Raw genomic sequence first — 24,785 nt, 5'->3', positions numbered from 1 at the left:
TAATTAAGATTTATTCCATTTTGTTAAGATTAAAAATGAGCAGTCAAATAATTCTTTCTCTGAGAGAAGAGTGTATGGTAGGTCCATTGAGGGTATCTGTTGTATCTTAAAATCTATTTGAAATGTTTGGGTGAATTATTGTCTAAATTGACAGATGACTGCTTTCGAGCTAACAAAATATTTCTGTTAGCATAGCTAAAGAATATATATTAAGGAATATATGCTTTTTGTAAGTTTTGATTGAGTAGATAATATGATCCAGATATATGAATTAGGAAACAAATCAACAATCAACTGGAATTACAACCAAATCTATGTAATTCTGTTGTAAGATATTTTTACTTACAATCCTTTGCAAAACATGCTGTGCACAATGTAGTAAGTATGCTTGTAATAAACAATTAAAGGAGCTTTTCACATGTAGAAGTGCACACGTAATTTTTATTAAATCATCTCAATAAATACTTATAAGTGAAGCCAACATGATTTTCTTAAGTTTTTTGAAAATGTGTGTACCTATAACTGCTATGCTATTTGCAAGAGGCAATATACACACAAATTTGATGATTTCATTCTTTATCAAATACTATATTTAGCACATTAAGTACTAATAAATAGCACTAAAATGGGCCGGTCACGGTGGCTCATGCCTGTAATCCCAGCACTTTGGGAGGCCGAGGCAGATGGATCACTTGAGGTCCAGAGTTTGAGACCAACCTGGCCAACATGGTGAAACCCCATCTCTACTAAAAATACAAAAATTAGCTGGGCCTGGTGGTGGATGCCTGTAATCCCAGCTACTCGAGAAGCTGGGGCAGGAGAATCACTTGAACTCAGGAGGTGGAGGTTGCAGTGAGCTGAGATTGTGCCACTGCACTCCAGCCTGGGCAATAAAAGCGAAACTCCACCTCAAAAAAAAAAAAAAAAAAAAAGTAGAGAGAGAAGGAAGGAAGGAAGGAGAAGAAAAGAAAAAAAGAAATAGCACTAAAATGGACATAAAATATATATTGGTGTTTTAGAACTAATTTTACAAAGACTGAAATTTAAATATATACTCAATTTTAAATTTTTAAAATAATATTCAGAATAATGGGTTCATTTGTAAAAATTAAGTTTGTAGGCATAAAGGATTAATTGAAAAAATCAGTCATGCAAGGAATATCTCTTATATGTAGAATGAGTATTAATTTCCAAATGACATTTTAAAGAAACCTCTTATAATAGTACCCTTTAAATCACTAAAAATTAATCTAGCATACAGTCACACGTCTGTTGTTTTGTACTAGTGCTCCATCTACATTTATGTGTATAAAATTTTTTAATTCAGTTGAAAATCTCTTTATATAAAAGGCTCAAACTGTCCTTTGAAATGAAACAGGCCTAGTGAATATTCCATTGATTTCATTGTAACATTAATGGGGGACCAAGTCATAGTTTGAGCAGAAGAGAAAGTTAAGTAATATCAACCGCTTTGTTTTTCATAGTAGAACACCCATCCAAATGCCCCTGCCAGTAAGTGTTCTGTAGAGCAGTGTTTTAAATTCCCATAATACCACTTCTCATTATGAAAACCTCTTCACAATTTAAAGGGTAATAACAGAAGACTAAGCCACTACAAATGTCCAAAACATCTTTTAAGTTAGTCATATGACCTCTGAATATATTAATATCTTAACCTCAAATTAGGGATTATGTCAAAAACTAGGAAGGATACTTCTCTTGCATACATTTTATTTGCTGTATATTTATTATTTATTTGCTAAATATTTTGACAGTTAATTATTTCTTATTTATTGTATATTTAAAGTAAGTTACTAAAAACTTCTGCTCCCAGAGTGCAGAAAGCACTAGGCCTGAATTTAGAAGTGGTAGGTTGAATAACTGATATTTCTAGCTTTGCCATTAGTTTATTATGAAAAGTCTTTTGGAAAGACTTTTGGTCTTTGCCTCTACAATAAATTAATAACAAAATTATCTGTATTATGAGGATTTGTGTTGTTGTTGTTTCTTATCTTTATTTTTGTTTGAAATAATTGTTTTCTATATTTCTTTTGCTGCAGGAAAAGTTTTGGGTTTATTTTGTTTCCTCATAACTGTATAATTTTATTTTATTTTAATTTACTTGTGTGTCTGTGCATGGAGATGAGGGCCTTGCTTTGATGCCCAGGCTGGTCTCGAATTCATAGCTTCAAGCAATCCTCCCACCTTGGCCTCCCAAAGTGCTGGGATTACAGACATGAGCCAACATAACTGTATAATTTTAATATTGCAAGGAACACTCTTAAAAATAAATTAGGACCAGGTGTGGCAGCTCACACCTGTAATCCCAGCAATTTGAGAGGCTTCTCTATGGCTTCAACTATTTTCTCTTGCCCAAGTTGCCTTCCAAGCTTTAGATTTGTAGACTCTAAAGGAAGAAGCCTAATAGGACTCTGCAGTCTACACAGAAAGGAAAGCTGGCTGTGGATAACTAAGAACCACATGGCAAAAAAAATTAGTCATTGGGTTCTAGAGGAAAATACATCCATTTCTGTTGCTAGTGGGATGCTGGAATATAAATTTTTCAAAAATCCTTTGTTTAAAGCCAAAAACTGCTTAAAATAACAGTAAGTTTGAAACTTAATTATTGGAAGCTTAATATCTCCCTCTCCAATATATACACTAACGATTGCCAACTGATGTCAACACAAACTGTGAGCATGCAAGAAAAACTAATTGTTCTATATTATTTTACAGTTATTATTGATTATCATGCCCTTTGCAAATCAAGAAAAAAATAGAAAGTGTAATAATTCTTAAGGTGAATTTAACAGTTACTAGAAGAGAGGAAGCATGTTTCCAAATACTTTCTTAATCAAACATTAAAATCACAGGCTTCGTGTAAAGGGTTTCAACCGAGTATAAATAAAATTCGACTAAATTTTCAAACATGATCTCTGATCACGTATAGACTGGTTTAAGAAGAGACTTCTTTCATCAAGTTTGAAAATGTTTGTTTTTTTTCTATCAGAGGGCGTCCTCTTCAGCCACAAATGGCTTAAGATAGGGTAACAATTGAGGTGTGTAGATTGCCCAAACACACACAAACACACACACACACTCTGCTAAGAATATTTTGTCCTCTGGCCTCTGGTAGAATATTTTCTACCTTTGGCCTCTGGTAGAATTTTATTATGAGTATTCAGTTACCACTTGAAATGCGTTTGGGTCAATGCCTTTGAAACCTAGCTGTATGTACATCACATGGAATACAAGTAGGTTGAGAGGCTGCATCACACATTAAAATGAGAACAAATGCAAAGAAACATGAGGAGCATGATAATAAAAGTTGTATAGCATTCAACTTTTGTCTGTGTTGTGAGCCACAATTGTACTCAACTCTCTCAGTCTAAGCTGACAAACTCAAAAACTTCAACCAGAATGAAGTATCTCAACATTTCTCCTTTTCAAACACATATTTAAATGAAGTGGATAAGCTTCATTCAAACCAAATTAATAATAAGTACATCCAAAAGTAACCACATTAAAATGTGACAATGTGAGAATTATCATAACTTTACTGCTAATACTGTGAATCTATAAACAACCCACAGGCATGAGAAAACACAACAAAAACCTAATCCTGGCCATAGCAACATGGATCCATGTGTCTCTGAGACGAGCCTCAACTTAGATGAAAACCCAAGTTTCTTTTCCTTTCACTTTGCTTTTGTTTTTTCTTTTGATTTCTAGTCTTTTCTTCTTACTGTTCTTTTCCCTCTTTTTTCTTTTTCTTTTTTTTTAAGAAATATATTCCTTTTAACATTGGAGTTCTCCAGGTTTAAACGTAATCACAAAGGCTTTTACCTTGGGTTTCAACCCTAAAATCACAGCAGTGGATCTAGAAGTGGCAAATAAGGTCTGATTGGGCCTGGGTCTACTCATTATCAGATGACACAATGTTCTATGGAGATTCCTGGTGCCATCTCTTTTGTCTGGTTCTCATTCAGCAACTTCAAAGAAAGAGGATAGAAATATCTTATGCTGTTGAAGTCTTGGAATTCAGATTTGGCACTTGCATCCAAATGTTTCTTGTACTATTTTCTACATGGCTAATTATGGCTACATTTTAGAAATAAGGAACACCTAGCTTTCTAATATGTGATGAGAGATGGGATATTATTGAAACAAGAAAGAGTCTGTTTGGGAGTCCCAAATGAACCCTTCTTTGTGGACAAATAATTTATAAGAACGTAGAAACAGAATTTGAGATATATTCTTGAAAAAAGTTATTAAACCAGATCAAATACCACCTCAAAATAAATACATAGCACTAAAACATCACTATCTCCTTGTTTTATTTGTCTTACTACCTGCTTTATCATCTACCAACATTTGTGTAACATCTATTTCTTCCCAGTCAAATGTGAGCTGCAAGAGATCAGGGACACAGTGGGTAAGGAGAGCATCTGTCTTAAATGATATCTACAAATAAAGCTAAAGAAGAACAGCTCAACAGACAGCAGAGATGGGCATCTGCCCAACAAAGGCCAGCTGGAGAAATATCAAGAGAAGGTTTCTAATTAAACACTTAATTTTGGGGTCTGTATTGGTTTTCTATTATTGCTGTAATAAATTACCATAAACCTAGTGGGCTAAAACAAGACAACTCTATTGTCTTATAGCCCCGGATGTCAGAAGTCCAAAATGAATCTTACAGGGCGAGTATTAACGTGTGGGAAGGGCTGCATTCCTTATTGATGCTATAGGAGAGAATTTGTGTTTTTGCCTTTTTCAGCTTCTAGAAGTCACCCCCATTCCTTGGTTCATAGCCCTTCATCCCAATGCCTTTTCTCTCGCTGCTCCTTTCTTCCCATCACCTTCTACTCACTTGATCTGCTGCCCCCTTCTTACAAGGACCCTTGTAATTACATTGAGCCCAACCAGATACTCAAAGATATTCTTCCCATCTCAAAGTCCTTACTCACATCAGCAAAAATGCTTTTGCCATGTAAGATAACCTATTTATAGATTCTGGGGATTAGGATGTGGCTATCTTTGAGAGGCCATTATTCTGCCTACTATAGTGTTCAATACAAACTTCCTTCCCAGCCAGTCCTAAATCAATGAAAAAATATATATTGGTGTTGGGAGCACTGAAGATTCCTGTAAAATATGGAACATCATTTTTTTGGCAGTTTTTATAGTCAGATTTCTTTTTAAAATTTTAAATAATCTATAAAGTATCTTTGCGTACCACATACTTGTTAAATGTAAATTCTCATATGGTAATATAAAGGAAGCCTGTATATTTGAAAATAAATATAGAAAACCCTTCACATAGGAAAATAAACGAAGGAGAATATTGAATAGAGTTTCTGAGTAGCAATATAAAACTTTATTGTGAAAACTTTATTGTGATTCCATTTTTATTTTTTGCACTCGTTCAATCAGAAACAGGAGAAAGGATCACACTGAATATAATAGGAATTGTCCCTTGCATATAATATCTAGCCAGTCTTCTGGAAAAATTATTTTTGTTACTGAGCTTTATTGAGGGAAAGAGCTGTTAGTTAAGGGTTCAAATCCTGGGCAAGTACCTAGACATCAGTTGTTTAAGTTTCTGATGAAGAAAGCAAGCCACTGTATGTTTTTAAAACTTTTAAGAGGAAGTAGTCACACTAACATAAAAGAAAAATCCTTCTGAAGAGGCAGCAATACACATCTCCTGGAGTGAGGACAGGGTTTCAGCACCTAGGTGTCACTGCCCTTTAGGAATTTTATCCCCATCCTTTCACTCCAGTTTTGGATATTTTGGCATAAAAGGCACATAGCATTTCATAGCTTTTAATGAGTTGGAGAATTACATTGAAATTCAGTACTGTGATAATAACCTCCAAATTAATATTTTCCTTCGGATAAATTGCACTTGGAAAAAAAAAAACTAATCTTACTGCCCATAAAGTGACATAGTAAAACCACAATGCCAACTATAGCATGCAAAACTCTCCCAGCAAATGTTACAGAGGCAGTCCACTTTCTGAGTGTTTGCTCTTTGTGTTTAGCTATTAAAATAAGGGTTTAATTTAAAATGCATGAATAAGCTTCTTACTTGATTGCAGACAAGCAAAGGAAGTAAATTTTTTTTTCTTTCTCTCTTTTAGAAAGCAAATATTCTATGCTTTTCTTTCCTTTGTGCAATTGCAAATTTAGTAGGTGACCTGGGAATGTAAAGGGGAGTTAGAGGCAGGGGAGGAAGGTATTGAGCATAACTGTTCAGGTAACTGATCTAATGTCCTGATCATCTCTGTGATTTCCCTGATGTTTCTGCTACTGTGTGACTTTCGCTTATGCTGGGATTTATAACTCTGTCATTCACGAATAGGTGTTTGAGAGGAGCCATTAAACAACCATCAAAGCATTAAACAGATAACACATGGGGGAAGCTACCACAAGTACTGCCGTAAGTTGCCTGGAGAGAATCCCTAAGCCTGGCAGCAGATGTGATACTACTTGGAGTAGGAATCTAGGGAGCTGAGAGTTGACAACAATGTCCAGAGGACTGGAGGTGAAAGAGCAGGCAGCTTGAGTGTATGAGCCAGATGCTGCTTTCACCATCTCCCACGTGTCATATTTTCAACACATCAGTGGAGCATTAGAGTTCGTGGCATGCCTAGTGACAGGAATAGAACCATGAAATTGTAATGTCTTGCCAGTTTTAAGATGTAGATGAATAACTTCTTGTCAGAGCAATGAAGTCTTTCTTATCCTATAAAAAATCCACGTATAACTAATGAGACTCTTGGGCCATCATACCTGCTCTGTTCAATGTCTTACACTGATTTGGCTGTTCAACTACCTGTGGCATTTGGACCATGAAGACAGGTATTTTCCAAATTGATTAATGCTGTAATAAATTTGAATACAAATGCCTACATCTGAGTTGCATCCTGAATATGATGGGCAAATTTGACATATTATTTAAGCTATTCCTGGTGCTCCTACATCAATGATCAGATTTCCATGATTCCTTTCATATAGAAAACATAAAAATTAGCTCATGTCACACATTGTGGAGGGAGACTAGGGATGGCAAGATGTCAGGGAACTGCCATTTTGACTGATTGTCCTCCTGGCAACTTATTATGATAATAGATTGCTTTTCATCATATCACTGCATTTGACTGTGATGATATTTAACTACTGAAGATTAAAGACATGTCATGATGCCAAAGGACTTTATGAATGGACTAGTACATTTTTTCCACACTTAAAATTAATAAAACAGACAATAATAAAAAATTCTGGAAAATCTCAGTCACTCCACTAAAGAATCTACAATTTTTGTCTTTCAGCATTTCCTTCAGTTGTTGAGCCAATGCATGTTTATTGTTTACTTTTTATATGATAGCACTAGGCTAGGCACCACTAGGCCAAGGCACACTTGACCATAAACTATGACCCCAATCTTAAAGATTTTACAGTCAAGTTTATCATTCATAAGGCAAGAGGAAAGAATGCAAGATAATATATACCATTTCTAATTTGTATGCTATAGAAAATAAGTGAAGTGATGCTTACAGAAAAGAGAAGCAGATCAATTATGGATAGAATGATGTAGAACATCATTGCAGTCAACTGGTGGATGGATAGAATTCTCAAGAAAAGAGAAGTCATCTTACATAGGGAAGTCAATGCATGGAGAAAAGAATATGCTTATGAGGGGAAGAGATAAGACCATTTCTTAAGTTTAAGGGTTACTGTGCTCCAGATGTTGTGCTACCTGATTTATATGTCTTTTCTTATTTAACCTTCTCAGCAATTCTGTAAAGTAAGAGTTATGGTCCCCATTTTACAGATGAGAAAACAAAACCTTAAAGAGGTTACATAAAGTCATACAGCTTGCAAGAGGAATAACTTGGTCTGAAGCCTGGTGACGTGACTGTGTGCCAGCTACAGTGCAAATAGTGGCTACATGCAGGTTCAGTCTAGGATGGTGGCTGTGGGAACCCAGACCCACCATTTGAGGTAGACCCAAATCGCAGATGCTGTTCTCACGAAAAAATGGTCAGGACTCTCTGGGTATGGAGAAAAACATGAAGACTGTCAAAGATTCTAAGAGTTTTACTCCAGAAGTTGGGTGCTGACTTTAAGACCCACTCAAAAAGAGTGGGAAGAGTCTGTTCTCTGAGATCCTGCACTCCCTGGAGTTATCACAGAATTTCAAGAGCAAAATTATCTGCTGCCTAGAGAGCAATATTCAGTCATCCAAACCTTTGGGGGGAAAAAAGACTAAGATTGTTTGGTCCCTAGGCTGCTTACCTAATTCTTCTATCAAATAACTAGGTTAAGTAGGAGGATGCTTGGGTGGGATTGAGGAAAAAGGCCTTTCCTGAGCCTAAAGGGATTTAAAAATAAAGGGAAAAGAGGTTAGGAAAGACTGTGCTGGAGCCTAGGGAGCAAGAGCTTTGTCTAGGTACCCTAATTCAGTGAAAAAAATGGAGCAATTAGCTGAATTGGAGCAATTCAATCCCCAAACGTCACTTTTGTCTTGATTTTCAATAAGTATACTTATCAGACAAATGTCTACTGAGCACCTCCTATGGTAAGTGGCTTAAGAGATACAAATATAAATTAGATACAGATTCCATCCTCAAAGAGTTTATTGATATTTATGGGACCACATACCCATAATTAACCCTGTAACTGGGGTGAACATGATTAATAGCTTGAGCTAGGCAGATTAAATTATTTCAGAGTTCAGAAGAGAAAGACTTCTGTAAGAAGGGACAAGGGTAGGTGAAAGGCTAAGAACAGAAGGTATTTTGGAGGTGGTTTTTGAAATGCATGTGATAGGCTTTGGACATTTAGAGATGGCAGAAGAAAAGAAACCAATTTTAGACAAAAGGAATAGCATGAATTCAAAGATTAAAAGGTGGGAAGACATGAAATATGAATAGGGAACAAACTTGAGTACTTGGGTTTGCCTAGAGAGCAAAGGATACATGAGTATTTCAGAAAATACAGGATAATTGATTTGATTTTGCACTATATTCTGCATATCGTTTCATTTGTAGCAGCTTATGCTGACACCATCGCTATAGTGGTGCCCATAATGTTATCAAAGTCAACTCCCCCTGACCTAAGTGTTGCTTATTGCTTCTGCCGGTCAGGTCAGGTGACACCCGGCCCTCTTTGCAAATTCACAGAGGTGATCTGGAAAAATGCAGACACTCCATCAGCTAAAAATCCATTGACCGCATATTTCCCCAGCTATTGGACATAGTCAACGTTAATAGTCTATGTAAATAGTCAGTGTTAGTAAAGGCAGTGTGAGACTCCCTTTCCCACCTCCCTGTTAGTCTTCTACGTCCCTTCATGGATTCAGTCTTTTCTTACCTATGAGCACAATTTAGCTTCCTAGGATGTGTTAGAAAAAAAAATAACTATTTGATTTGAGCTTATGGTAAATTTCTAGAAGTGGTAAAATTGATGTCTATATTCAGAGGCCCTACAAAGAAACTGTTTTCTCACTGTTGAGCTACCGACAAAAAAAACCTGACACTGAAATGCTGCAGTTTCTTAGTAAACCAGGCAGCTAGAGGGCTATGAACCACACTGAAAAGAGTTTGCCTTTTCTAAATTAGTGTTTTGCTCAAGGGGAGGAGCAGGAACAAATTGTAGTAAATATTGCCTCCCAGCATTTAATTCTTTATAAGTAAATTTACTTTTGGTTTAATAAACACATTATTTCACCTTTTATATTCAAATGTATAGCCAAAATATATAATATTATGGTTTTCTTCTTAAAGGTATTAACAGAGGAGTCAACAGACAGTACAGGGATCTGAGTCAGTCAAGTATGAGTATGATATAGAGAACTTCCTCAGAAGAGCATCTGTCAGTGTCACACCCACTGTACATTAAACATAGTAAAGTTTATAATATAATCTTTAGTCTCATTTATTGTATCTAGTTATAACGGATCAGCTCCCTTTTCGTTTCTTCTTTAATTTCAGTGTGGTAACATGCTTGAGTGAATTCAGACATGGTACATTTAACCAATTTGGCAGTATGCCTTAGGCTTTTTAAACAAACAAAGATTTGACGGGCTGTCTCTAAACTCTAGCCCCACAGGTAATTCTTGCAGCTGTAAATATTACCCCTAAGGTGATTTTTCACTGTACTGTTGGGACCCAGGATGCTATAGGAAAGTGGAACCCACACACTTCAGGACCAATATGAATTCCTCAGATTTCTCTCCTCTTTTTAAGCTGAATGTTGTCTTCCCTCCAACTTATGACTTCCGCAACCCTGACACTTTATTGAATTATATTGTAGGCTGTTTTTTTTCACTAAGTGTTGCATATACTTCCTAAAAGCCATCATGGTTGGGGATTAAATATCTTGCAAAGTTAAGACATAGTGAATGAATTACTCTATCATTTTTCTGAATGAACAGACAAAACCCTCTTCATAGATTAATTAACTAGATTTTTTTTCCTGGAGCTCCTTCCCAGAGTAGGGTATAAATAAGTATACTTATTTATAATAAATACATAATTTATATAAATCAATATTTACAATAAATATATAATATATTAAATACAAATATCTTTTTATGGCTTTATAGATTGAGAATATACTTTAATGTCTGAGGTGAAATTTTTTAATGTTGAAAAGATATATACTTCAATTATTTTCTTCTTAAATCCAATCTAGCGAATGATGCCTAACTTTTATTATACATAAGTCAAAAGGGAAAATTGGCTTTTAATGTATTTTCCTACCATGTTTAAATTGCAACACTGTATGCTAACAAAATAAAAATATTTCAAAGCAAGTGTCTTGAGAGGTTGCATGTAGGCCAAAAACAATAGAAAATACATTCCACAATGAATTAAAGACGTGTGAACTTAAGGTTGCTTGTCCCCTAGGTAAGAGATTTGTCTTATTTTGTATTAGCTTGGCACCTGCCACAATGTAGATGGATCATAAAGTTTGATTATTACTATGAACTTTTTTTATAACCCAAACTTATGACCCATGAACACCACCTCATCTCTCATTTAACAGCCCTTTACCTTTTTTGAAGTGTTACCAAGGTAATACATACTACAAAGCATGCACAACAAAAGAGATGGGAATTACAACAGGAATATTTCATGGGCATCCAAATCGTAAGCAATTTCCATAATCAGCAGTTTGGTAGACGTCTACATAAACCTTGACTCAAGACAACAACCTTGTCAGAAGGATATTATTTTCTAAGGAAACCAGGTTAAATTACAGGATAATTGCAGTTATCTTTACGCATATTATTTGTGGAGGAAAACAAACCTTGAAATGTGCTTTTATATAGATTTTATAGTGGCTCACTGGTATTGCATAGAATTATGAAGGCAAAAATAAGTCAACCAACAACCAGATATGCCAAAAGCTTAGATGCTGTCAGTTGTGGACAGATATCAATGAGTCCTCTAGCCAACTATTATTAAATAATTCCCTTTCCCTAATATCATTAATGGCCAAACATACAGATTTACACAAAATAACAAATTTCATCTTTCCTATAATGCCTTTGATCTTTGCAATGGCCTATAGTATTGATGGGAGTTGGTTTTCCTAATGAGGGAATTGACACACAGAAAGAAGTAAGGATTTACTAAAGATCATAGCAGCATTTTGAAGTTGCTCTTCTTCGCTTTTGGGAAATGAATCCTGTCTGTATGAATATATCCTTTGAAATGCAGAGTTCTCTGGAGTACCAATTGCATGATGAGTCAATGCTGCTGTGAGATGATGGTGAAAGTCCTCTCTTAAGAGCTTCGTGATCAGATTTGTACATTTGTATGCTAGGTTTCTCTGACCTGACTTTGTTTACTGAATTCTGAAATTACCTCTTTTGTGGTTTTTTTTTTCCTGCTTCTATAAGTTCACTTTCTATCTCCATAGATATGGATTTCTTCTTCACATTCCTCTTTAATATGGTTATTAGATATAGAGTGCAGAAGATTTCATAGTTGAGATAGCGAGATGGAACCAAGCACACTGTTTTGAGGTTTGCACCCTCCCAGTTCATCTCTTCATATGGCTGCCTGGGATGGGATCATGCCTTGCCATCTTTAGGAGCAAGGCCTTCCAGCTGCTGTCAGATTCATTTAAATAACCCACAGTGAGTGATGCCTGACTATGTGGTGCTGTTTGATGTGCAGAAAATGCCAGGGTGCATATGGAGAGTAAAGCCCTGATGCCTTGTTTATCTCATTTTGGCCTCGCTGAGTTGGTTTTCAGTGATGTGCTGCCTCTCCCCAGCATTCCATCTCAATTTACTGAGGAACTGTGAGCTCAAGTAACTTATCCAAAGTCACACATGAGTGGCTTACCAGAATTCATACCCCAGAACTGTCATGGTTCCTAAATCCTTTATTATGAGCATTATACCATACCATCTCCAGGTCTCAGTATTAACATCATGTAAATTTATTCTCCAGCATGATTCATTAAAATGAAAATGGGCCATTTTCTCTGATTCTCCAAGCACTTCAGAAGAAGCGTTACATCCTGAATACAGATTTCATTTCTGAGAAGGAGACGAGAAAAGAAGCTAAACCTTTGCTTGTATTGGAGGCTGGTTCAACTTTTAAGGGCTTTTATGACAGTTTCCAGTTTAAAATATTTAAAGAAAAACCAAGCAGTGTTAAGGTTAAGAACAGCTACAATTGCATTTTTAACAGTAGGTATAACAAGGAAACTAAAAAGTGCCTGTAATTCAATGGCAGAAACCTAATGAATTCCCTCTGGATAAAATGTTAATGTAAAACTAAATGAAAAAGAAAACAATCAACCTGTGCTAGACACCCACTCACACATTTTAAAATGCTTTTTGTCATCATAAAATACATAAGCATCAAATACCTTTTTTGGCAGTATCTCATTTTTTGTTTAAATAACGAATTAAAATAATATTAGAGCAAGCACTTATATGTAGCTCCCAGTATAAAACAATATAACAAGAAATAAAAGTCAACATATAAGCATGTTTGAAATTATAGTGAAGAGGTAGAAAGGTGAAAATAAAAAGTGGAGAAATTTAAAAATGTGATTTTATCTTTTTCTTCTCTTCAGTAAGAGTCCTTCCACTTTGGGTCCATTCTTCTTTTTAAAAAATATGAAGAATACTTGCTCTTTTTTTTACACGTATGTTTAGGTTAACTATTATGTTCAACAAAAGGCACTTATTAAGCACCCATATGTGCCAAGTAGCAGAATTGGCACTATTTGGAAAATATCATTTCCTCTCTCAAGGAAGTTATAATTTTGCTGTGGAACAGAAAATACAGAGAAGAAAACGTCAAGTAAGTGGCACACACGGTAAATATTGCGGGTGTTTCGATGAGAAATGCATGTTACAGTAAAAAAATCAGCCTTCCAAATCAAAGCAGAAGCACAAAAGATGGTGACAGACAGCGGAAGAGCCGACTTTAGGGTTCCGATGGACCTGTTTGCAAATACCATCTCTACCACGATGAGTTGTGTGATGTTGAACAGGACTTATTCCCCAGATATAAGAAGGGATGATACTATCTACCCAATAGAGCTATTTTGAGTATTAAATTAGAGATACACACAACTAACTATCCCATCAATGGTAACAATGATTCTAGTGGTGGTAGTAATAAGAGCATTTTTGAAACCACTAGAACCAGCACCTTGTGTAGAAAAAGCTCTGAATTAATTTCAAGTCCCTTTTCTAAGCCCCCTTTTACCTGCAACACCATCTAACTCTAATTGCATAAGTTGAACCTTAAATCAAAATAGATCCTACAAGTTTAGAATTGGAGACAGACATTTCGTATGTGAATGAAGAGTAAACAAAGTCTGGAATTTGAAAATACAATTAGGGCCTTTAAGAAACGATGAACATACTAGATTCAGGGGGTAGGTGTTGATTGTAAAGTACTACCACATGTGTTTTGAAAGCTGATGAGCTGTCTAAATACTACATATGGTAACTGCTATGTAGAGGATTTTTTTCTACTACTTGACTTTGAAATAACTTTTCTCCATATGCATGCCAAATTAATATAGCAGAGGGAGAAGTTCAATTCAGTTCACTTCATCAAGTATTTATAATTGCAGAATGCCAGAAAAGGACATTTTTCTTGATCAACATCTGCATTCCTCTTCCAGTAAGCCCCAATAGACTTACTGTCCATATTGCTGTTTTCTGCATAAACAGGAAATCTTGGAGGTTTGGCCTCTATACTCTCCTGAAACCACATATGACAAGTAGAATTGTTCCTTGATACACTGAGCTTAGATGATTGCCCCAGCCTTCAGATCACCTGGTGGAGAGAACTGGGGACAGACTAGGAAGGGGGCAGTGATTTTTAACACCTGGGTACAAAAGAACACAGGCAGAGCCACATTCATCAGTCATTCTTCTACTCCTCCCTGGACACTACCTACTACAAATTTTGCCTCCCTTTGTACCTCCCAGTTGGAATTTTGAAATTTTTTTCCTAAGGGCCTGCAAATGTCACATATATAAACATAGGGATTTAGCACATAATATTATAGTATTATGTGTCCCTAACGAAAATGTTTTAGATGACAAGAGCTTCAGCAACATCACAGAAGAACGCAGAGGTAATCAAAAGACCACGTTAAGAAAAAAAAAAAAAAATCAACTCTCTAAAATCTTGTTGATGTCGACACATTCCAAATGCAGGAAACTTAACTGATAAAGTAAAATGTTCTATTTAGCACTTTGACATCTTTTACTCTCTTCCATTTTTTTGTGATTAAAAACATATTTTATGGTTGAAAATAAACTGTTACTCAAGTGCATGAAAATTAATTTTTAGGAATAACAGTTTGGGGAAATGCACCAAAATAAATACCAAGTGGAGAAAAGAGGTTCCAAATCTAATTCTCGAGGAATGTCATTTCTCTATAGAATCCCAGTAAGCAAATAGGCAAAGCAGTTTTAATAAAAGTCCATTCCAGAGTAAACATAGTTAACAAACATACATATAGAAAGATGTTTACTCCAGGCATAGTCCAAGAAACAAATACAATAGCCTTATGATAAACATGATTTAAAAGTTTAAAAATGAAAAAAAGTGACAAAATGTTAGCAAAGTTGCAATAAGTCTCCATATTCATTTGTTTTTGGTAGCATTGAAAATTGGATGATTCTTTTAGAAAATCATAGGTGAAAGATGACAAGTAGGTGATATTTAGCATGCTAACTCTGACTTTCTGTTTAACTCCAGTGCTGTTTGGTGCTTCGTGCTGTTAAGAATTCTAAAGCCTCATGTGGTCTTAGCAGGAAAGAGCACTAGACTAGAGGAGAAGTATGTGCCACGGGTAAGGGAACAATAGTAAGAAGTAAGGATAAATGGTTTTAACATTCCTTGATTTAAAAAACTCCAGTCCTAAGCAAATGTTTCAAACAATATAAAAAAATCTATTTATAAAGAGGTTCATCACAGAATTAACTGTAATGGCAAAAAATGACAACTTTAAAAACAATGGAAAGAGGCCGGGCGCGGCGGCTCACGCCTGTAATCTCAGCACTTTGGGAGGCCGGAACAGGTGGATCACGAGGTCAGGAGATCGAGACCATCCTGGCTAACACGGTGAAACCCCGTCTCTACTAAAAATACAAAAAATTAGCGGGGCATGGTGGCGGGTGCCTGTAGTCCCAGCTACTCGGGAGGCTGAGGCAGGAGAATGGCGTGAACTCGGGAGGCGGAGCTTGCAGTGAGCCGAGATGGCGCCATTGCATTCCACCCTGGGCGACAGAGCGAGACTGCGTGTCAAAAAAAAAAAAAAAAAAGGGAAATCGTTTAATAATTATGGTACCTCATCAATGATTTTTATGTATTTAAAAGTATAATTTTAAAGATCATGTTGAAGACTATTTCCTTCGTTCCTCCGTTATATTTTTCCATGTAATATGCCCATATGGTAAGCAAACAGAAAATAATAACTAAATTGGTTAAAAAAGCACTAGGAGTTTTCTGCCACTGAGATCAGTTTTGTATCATCCCTCACCCTCTGGCATTTTAAAAAATAATACTTATGATTCCCTGATTCTATGGAAAGAAAGGCATAATATTTTAGCACAGTTGATTCTGTAGAAATTAAATTTCAGGTATATGAATTTAACAAATTGGCACGTCATCAGGCTGATTGTTTGATCTTTCTTAAATTAGAATTAATAAGGCTGGAAAGAAATTACTTCCAGCTCGTGCCTCTTTATAGTGAAATTTGCTAATGAAACAAAACCTCAAACTACTTAAGTATGAAACAAATTTTCATGCCCTGCATTTTCAGGCTTAGTATTAAAGTAGACAAGCTTCTTTGCAAACAAATTTTTCAGAGAAATCTTCAAGACTAAATTACAAAGCACACTGCATTTTCTGCAGATTTGTGGGAAACCAATAAGCTATGCAGCAAGCTGCTACTAGAAAAACAAAGCGTATCACTTTGCTTTTTCAGTTATTTATGTGTGTTTTCGATAGTCCCTAGTATTGAATCTGAAAATACCTGTTACAAGATGTTCTTACTTTCATTGATCACTGTCATAACAAAAAATTACTGTTCTTGTAACATTTCTATACCATCTTTCTAAATATTATTGCAATGAATGCTAATTTTAAAAAATACTTTATTCAGCAACGACAAATAAAAGCACAAAGGATAGTTATCTTTTAAGATTTACCTTTAAATATCACAGAATTACATACAATGTTTTGCAAAATATTTGATTAAAATGTTTGATCAAATATTTTGCAAAGCATTATACATAATGAGAAGCAGAAGATGAAAATTTGGAAATCAAATAAGCTTTTGGATGTATAAAACAGTAGCCTAATAAGTACATGTATGGGGTTTGGAAAAGAGATTACTCTATATAGTTCAAGTCTTTATTGTAGTCAAACAAGGAAATTGTGAGACAAACTGTTCATTTAAATCGATATGTGTAAAATTTGTGCAGTTGCAGTGTCTCTGGAAATATCAAATCGACTTACTTTCTCTACCTCAACACAAGCCTCACAAAAGTGTCTCTATTAGTCCAATTTCACACTACTATAAAGAACTGCCTAAGACTGGGTAATTTATAAAGGAAAGATGTTTAATTGACTCACAGTTCAGCATGGCTGGGGAGGCCTCAGGAAACTTACAAACATAGCAGAAGGCAAAGGGGAAGCAAGCCACCTTCTTCACAAGACAGCAGGAAGGAGAAGTGCTTAGCAAAGCAGGATGAGCCCCTTACAGAATCATCAGATCTCTTGAGAACTCACTCACTATCAGGAGAATAGCATGGGGGAAACCGCCCCTATGATTCAATTACCTCCACCTGGTCTCTTGCTTGACACGTGGGGATTATGGGGATTACAATTTAACATGCAATTTGAGTGGGACACAAAGCCTAACCATATCAGCGTCCAAGAAATGTGTGCCACATAAGTTCCTAAATGACTAACTGGAGTAAGCCTATGCGATGGTAAATTATTTTGTTATAATGTGGTCTAATTGATGTGAGCTAATATGCCTTAATTTACATTGATAGTAAATTACTCTATTGGACTATGTCATCATCGTTTAACCATTTATAAAATTGTATTTGCTCTGCCAGCCTCAATTCTATCACCACATACTTTTGGTTATAGAAAAGACACCAGTTCTAAAAATAATGGTGAATTCATTTGGATTAAGGGAATCTAATCATCTTTATACTTATCATGTATCATGGTACTCAAGCTTACATATTTTTCTATCTTCCTAGGCTGTATTTACATAACACGATATATAAATACCAAGCAATACACATGTTTGGGTCATTTAAAAACTAATAAAAAACAAGGAATATTTTAGATCTTAAAAAGCCAGTAAGCAAATCAAGAATTTATTTTTAGAAAGCTGATCAAAGTTTAGATAAAGAAATGACTGAGGAATATAAAATTTGGAGAGTAAGGAAAAATCATTTTAATCTTTAATCTTTATTGGTACATATATTAGAGTCTGACACTGAAACAACAATACATAGTACCACAATAACTCAAAAAATAAAGTTTATTTCTCCCTCACAATGACCGTCTAGGCCTGCAGAACAGATGAACAGCTTTGCTCCACATGATCACTCAGAGATCCATGTTTTTTCTATTATTTAATTCTATTGGGTCCTCTGAGAAATAGTCATTGTAACAAATGTAATTTTACAAAAAACCTTATTTGATGAGTAGAAGATAAAACGAGGAAGAAGCAAAATTAGGCTACAGAAGCCTTCCAACTGTGATGCAGTTCTGAAAACTATGAAAAGAAAGAGGAAAGGAGGCAAGATTGAGCACAGCAAAGCTGAGACCATCATGTAAATCTGGTGAAGATTAGGTCAGCCCAGTGTACATCTGCAGAGCAAATATTGCTTATTATAGAAGCCTCATATTGGGCAAAAATGGGCTGACCCTAAAGCCCTCACCATGCTCCATTTTTGGCTGTGGCTGCCTGAGAGCAATGTGGCCTTGGCTTGAAAGCTGAGGTAAATCCTGAAGGCCTTAACAGTTAAAGGCGCTCAGCCAACTGCCTGTCTTGCAACTACATGACAAGCTCTTTTCTTAATGTGAGATCTGGGATGAATGCCTCCAAGGCCGCCATATTATGTAATAAAGGGAGAATGGGTTCAGGGGACACCAGATGTTGGCACAGTATGCATATATATCCCATTAGTAGGAATAGAATACAAAGAAATATTGATTTAATAATTGGTTGGATCCTGCTAAATCTATCTGGAAGAGGGCTGTATCAGAGCAGTGAGTGTCATGTGTGCTCTTAAGTTTGAGAAACATTTATAGTTTTTTTCCTTTTTCAGACCAGAACTGATATAGTTGATTAGAGAGTAGAATTTGTTATCAAATTTGTGATATTTTAAAATTTATAAACAGACACTACATAGAGTATAGTTTTTCATTTGTATTGAGATTTAGCTGAAAAAATAAGAAAGAGCTAATCAGGGTCCTTTGCCTGAATTCCCCACAAATAAGCTGTAATATGGGGAATCAGCATGGATAAGTGATGAATTTTCCTGATTAAATTAAAAATATCTCTGCAATGTATCTCTAACACTCACAGCAAAAATTCTTACTCTCTATTGCTGTCCAGATCCAACTACTAGAATTAATTCTGAGGAAAAGGAACACAAGAGACTGGGTTTGAATATAAATATTTTTGTCCAGATCCAAGGAGTTAATTCAGTGAAGAAATAGCTTCCAATCCAGAGAGATAAAGAATAATTTCTACTATTTATTGAAAGTCTACCATTTATTGACATATGTCAAGATCTTTCTATATGTTGCATCTAATCTCAGAATATCCCTGCAATCAGTACTGTTAACCTCATATTACAGATGATGGAACTAAGGCTCAGAGTTTTACTGATTACCCAAAGACATATGGCCAGTACAGACTTAACCTGGTGTTATACTTAGATCTCTGTGATCCAGAACCCATCAATTTTTAATTATGCCATTGTCTTTCTATTAATGAACAATCCTTTGGAATAAGCATTCTTTCCTTTTCTTAAGTGTTTATAATTGGTCAGATTTGAAAATTATTGCTTTTTAAAAAAAGACTATAGTACAGTTTAAATGAATGTGCACTGTTTATGGCAGACTCTAGTGCTTGCTAGAGTCTGTTTATTTTCTAGAATTCACACACATTGTGGGTGGCAAGGAGTCAGATTTAGTTTAGAAAAAATATTTAAATAATGTTTTAAGACATAGAAGTTTTGTTAAGTCTCTTATAAGAAATCAGAACATTGTGCTTATATATATAAACATATACAAATACATACATACATATAAAATTGTATGTGTGCAAGTGTATATGAACACATATGTTCATTTATATACACATAAATGTAGACAAACTTGAAAACATAAATATCCATGATACCTTCTGTATCCACTCAGACATTATTATATAATTGACATTCCTCATTCCTGGCCTCATTATTGCTTGATTTAATGATCAAGAAGTAGAAGAAAGACACCCTTGGAAGGTTAATAAGCCATCCAGAAAATTAGATTAGAATGATCAAACCTTAATGATTATTGTTTCTCATTATAATAGATCACCTAAAAGTTTGAGGAAGAAAAAAATAAATTGGCATCATTGGGCAATTATACTTGTAGTTTTCCACAGTAGATTTTACGGATGATCACCAGTTATGAATCCTTTTCATATCAAAAACCAGAGTTTTTTTATACATTATACTGCCATTATTATAGTAATCAAAGGCCGTTTATTTGATCATCATCATAATGGAGTACTTGAGGCATTTTCTTCTTTGCTAATTGACAGTTGGTCAGTTAAGAAGTGCTTTTCACAAAATCTTCCATAACCTTAAGGGTTTGAATTAGCTTGTAATAAATGCCTGAGAAGCTCCTCTAGATTCTTAAGTGCATTTGCTAAAACTCTCAACCGCTATTTTCCACCTTCTGGTCAGGAAATGCCTTTGATCTGCCATCTAGCTGCCTTACTCGCATATATCTATCTGTCTCAAGCATTGTAACCCTACTCATCAGCACAGTGACACATTACCATTTAGATATCATTTTCTGATGACTGATTTCTCTGAAAAAGAAAATGAAATGCTAACAGTAGGAAAAGGGTCAAACCGAAGCTCGGATTGTCCCATTTGGAGAATTGCCGGAGGTGGTATGTAGTCAGAAGACTGAGCCCTGAGCTTGATCTTCACTCCCACTTTAATTACACACCTAAGCACTTCCTGTGTAGACTTTTTGGCTCACTGGCTGCTCCCTCATCACTCACATGCCACTTCACCATCTGTGGTGGGACACCCTGCCCCAGACCCTGAGTTCCACAATATCAAAATCCAGTAATACAAAATTGCTTCCTTCAATTTCACTCTCCCCGCCACTTACCAATAAGGTGGTGTTAGTAGTGGGTGGGCAAGGGAGTGAATTGGAGGAATGGGATAAATGAACTTGCTGGTTTTTTTTTTAAAAGGAAGAGTGCAGTACATGTTCTTAAAGCATGACAATACTATAATATCCATAGTGACAGGGACTTTATTCAGCTCAGTTTTCTCTCCATTCTGCCGCTTACGTGTTTAGTAAGTGTTGATGGAGTAAATGAAGAAGCTAGAGAGATTGGTTTATATCATTGAATTAAAAATTATATCTAGTTTTACTTCAATTCTCTCATGGCATTCTATTTTTAAGTAAATAAAGATTTAGAGAAGATATTTGTGGTGCATGCTCCCAAATATTAGGAATTTAATTGATCAGTCTAAAACCTCTGTTAATAAAGGAAAGGAAGAAAGAGAATAGGGGAGATATAGAAAGGAGAGGACAATAATGCATGTTAGTTTCTCAAATATAACAGAGCAATAGATATTTGAGTAAAGAAAGCTTATAACTATAAATATATACCTATAAATACTAAGTTTGAAAAAAAGACTTTTATCTCTGACAAAATTTAGTAATTTTATTCTTTTTCTTATGTAATAAATATTCCCTAAGTACCTACTCTGTGCCAAGTAATGTGTGGCTGCTAACACAGAGCAAAATGAAACAGATTATCACAGAGAGACCATAGAGGTAGTTCCTTACACTTTTACTTCTTTCCTTCTTTGCTTCCATTCTTTCCTTTCTTCCATCTTTCTTTTCTTCCTTTATTTGTTCCTCGTTTTTCTCTTCCTTCCTCATGTACAGAATACAAAGTCAACAGTATGAAAAATGAAATGCATCCTTAGTATCTCCCACAATAGTTGAATTAATCTGGAAAAGTTAGAAATTGAAAATCTCTTTTTCTCCACTGAAGTTAGCTTCCTCAGTGTGCTTCCTAATATTTAAAATAAATATTTTGCAATTAGGGCAAAATATGTTAGTGACAGCTGCAGAGGCTGAAGGCTTCTATTTATTCAGATACCCATTTATCTCCAAAATATCAAGGCAATGGCAGATTCCCAGCTTATCATTGCTTCTAGATGTGAGCACATAATTAAATCTCTATATGCCTTCGTTTTGCTTTAATCTCATTCCTCAAACTGCTAGTAATGAGAGACCTGTTGATGTCAGTTGGGAAGGTAATTCTTTTGTAGGAAATTTTTAGCCACCGAAAATGAAGTCTGTCCTATTACAAGTAATATGCTGCTCAAGGGTCCCATGTTGTCTTTGTTTAAACTCACAGAGCAAAATTTATACATGGAAGAATTAGGCCCCCATGAAAAGAAAGCACTTTTGCAAGGATATACATAGTATGTATATATATAATAGTACTGTACTCTGGGTACAATAATTAATCTCAGTGGATGAGATAGGCATGCTAATCCAAACTATAAATATAATTGCAAATATAGAAGCCAAAGCCTTGGACAGAGGAGCCAAAGATATTCATTATAGCGACATTCATCCTTCTGTGCCTAGTTCGAGTATGCTAATCTGTTGAACCTCAAGCCACAGTAATATTGATGCTCATCATTAAGATGTTTAGAGAATAAATTAGAAGACAGCTTTGTTTGAGCTCTTGGGATACAATGAGTATGTTTTTATTAATTAAAGTTTTCTGTTGTGTCTGTTAATTAAGAGAAATAGATACAAAAATAACACACATAGACACACCACACATATATGATCATGGTAAGATATTCTCTCCACTTCATGAGAAAATGAAAATGGCAGTCATGCTATCTCTTATTTTATAAAATTTGAAAGTCTGAAAGGCTCTAAAAAGCCCTGAATTGGGAAGATTGATTCATGGATGCTATTATATAGCGTATTTGTGTTATATACTTGTTAGAGCAGCACTACCCAATAACATTTTTTGTGTTAATGGACATGTTCACAGTAACCACCAGCTACATGTTGCTATTGACCAGTTGAAATGTAGCTAGTACAACTGAGAAACTGGATTTTTAATTTTATTTAATTTTAATTAATGTAAATTTAAACAGCTACAGGTGGCTACTAGCTTCCGTGTTGGAAAATACAAACCTAGAACATTTGATTTCCATTTTTTAAAAGACTCGTTTTGTTTTTAATAATAGTAATTTAAAACACTGCTTTTAGACAAATATTAACCAAAAAGATATATAAAATATAGTTTAATTATCATTCAATAAATACTTATAGAATATTTTATGATCACCCAACAAAATGGATTTTTGATGCTTGCAATAAGATTCCTCCTAGAAATTTAGAGACCAAACTCACTACATTCTCCACCTTCTCACCACCCCTTTTCCTCAACATATGAGGTTTTGTAATTTGTAATTTAAAACGTTAAAACTAAATATAATTATTGCAAAAATGAGTCAAACCTTCTCAGAACTAATAGCGGCAACTTAAGGCAGGTTGATACTCAGGTTTGGATAAACCACACCAAGTGACATATTAATTTCTCTACTGGCTACTTAGAAGAAAGATTTGAGGTCAGAAAATAAAGGAACTATAGGTGTCCACTCTTTTAGTCATCTGACTATTTGATTTATTTGATGAGTGATCTCAGTTGACCCTCCCAGGCACTGAACCATCAGAGAGTTATGCTGCTTTGTGATAAGAAACCTTGAGAGATACCTAAATCTTCTTTTACCACTGGGAGTTTCATCTATTCTGGAATAAAGAACATTTTTATGTATGGTGTTTCTATCTAGATAGCTGTAGAAATATTCAGAAAAGATTCACAGACTTAAAAATTCATTCTGACAAACATCTTAAAATTGTATAATATTTACCAAGAATATATTAGATAACACCTTATTTTGTTTTATTTTTGTTTCTTAAAGGTTGAAGGAATGGTTAATGTATTATACATTGAGAAGTCAATTAACTTTGATTAGCATTTGTTTTTCTGTATTTTCCTCAGAGACAAACCAAAAAATGAGGAATGTTTCTAATTTGATCTCTGGAGTAATCATAGATATGGATATTGTATCATTTGACAGACTCACTAAACAAACTAGTAGGTTTTGAAGTGTACATTTCTATGCACCAAGAATGCAACTGGCTTCTTAATTTTCCTGAAGTTCTGAGGCTGGTTTTTATTTATAATCTAATGTTGGGCTGCTGATGATATATAGTCTTGAGTTTTTAAATAGGAGTTAAATACAAGTAACTTGCTTAAAAAAAAAAGTTGAAATCATTCCCAGCTGCACTAAAACTGATGTGAAACCTGCTTTTAAAAACATATACTACACAAGTGACACCCTTGGCTGTTACATCCTATCCCACCCACAGATTCCTGTCAACATATAGCAGTTTTCACTAAGGAGATTTCATTGTTTATAGTATACTCACCTTGTCCTGGGATTCTGCCAGGTACAGCTGATATAAAATACACACTGTCATTAAGACACATCTTCCCCATTTAAAAATACCTCACCTGAATATTTTTTTATTTATTTGCACAAACCCATCTATACACACAGAAATCACTACCTCAACCATCTGACCCTCTTAAGAGTAAAGCAAGGTACATGTTTTATTTGGAAAACCCTTTTTAGGCAAAGGAATGTGGTTAACAACCTTTCTCTTTGAACTGCTTGTCAGGCAGTGTGGGAGCAGAGGAGGAATGAGATTTGTCATGAAAGACAGCCCATGCTTCCGACATGGAATTTAGCAACTCAGGTGGAGTCCTCTTCATTTGGAGTACTTGTGTTGTGCTGGTGGAAGGTATTCCTATATGGAGGTGGTTTTCCTGAAAAAATGAATATGATGCAGTAAATATATGATTAGTCTCCATGGACTACTAGATTAAATCTCTTTTCCTCT

General features: G+C 35.2%; 1 protein-coding gene and 1 long non-coding RNA gene across 7 annotated transcripts in view; one reads left to right on the top strand and one right to left on the bottom strand.

The window, feature by feature from the left end:
* Positions 1 to 24,785, top strand: part of TMEFF2 (transmembrane protein with EGF like and two follistatin like domains 2) — a 251,835-nt gene that overhangs the window by 99,116 nt on the left and 127,934 nt on the right. The window lies entirely within an intron of this gene.
* Positions 21,485 to 24,785, bottom strand: part of LOC129058074 (uncharacterized) — a 41,575-nt gene continuing 38,274 nt past the window's right edge. For 3 of the 6 annotated variants that reach the window (XR_008522914.2, XR_008522912.2, XR_008522911.2), the window contains 2 exons: positions 24,540 to 24,711; positions 21,572 to 21,794 (listed from right to left, as the gene is read on the bottom strand). This is a non-coding gene — a long non-coding RNA (uncharacterized LOC129058074). Of the gene's footprint in view, positions 21,795 to 24,472; positions 24,712 to 24,785 lie in introns of those variants that run through there. The other 3 variants (XR_010136065.1, XR_008522910.2, XR_010136066.1) reach the window with 2 other exon arrangements.

This window comes from Pongo abelii, chromosome 11 (assembly GCF_028885655.2).
Source record: "Pongo abelii isolate AG06213 chromosome 11, NHGRI_mPonAbe1-v2.0_pri, whole genome shotgun sequence".
NCBI classification, from domain to species: Eukaryota; Metazoa; Chordata; class Mammalia; order Primates; family Hominidae; genus Pongo; species Pongo abelii.
Note: the sequence above shows the minus strand (reverse complement) of the source record. Positions and strands in the feature narration are given on the sequence as shown.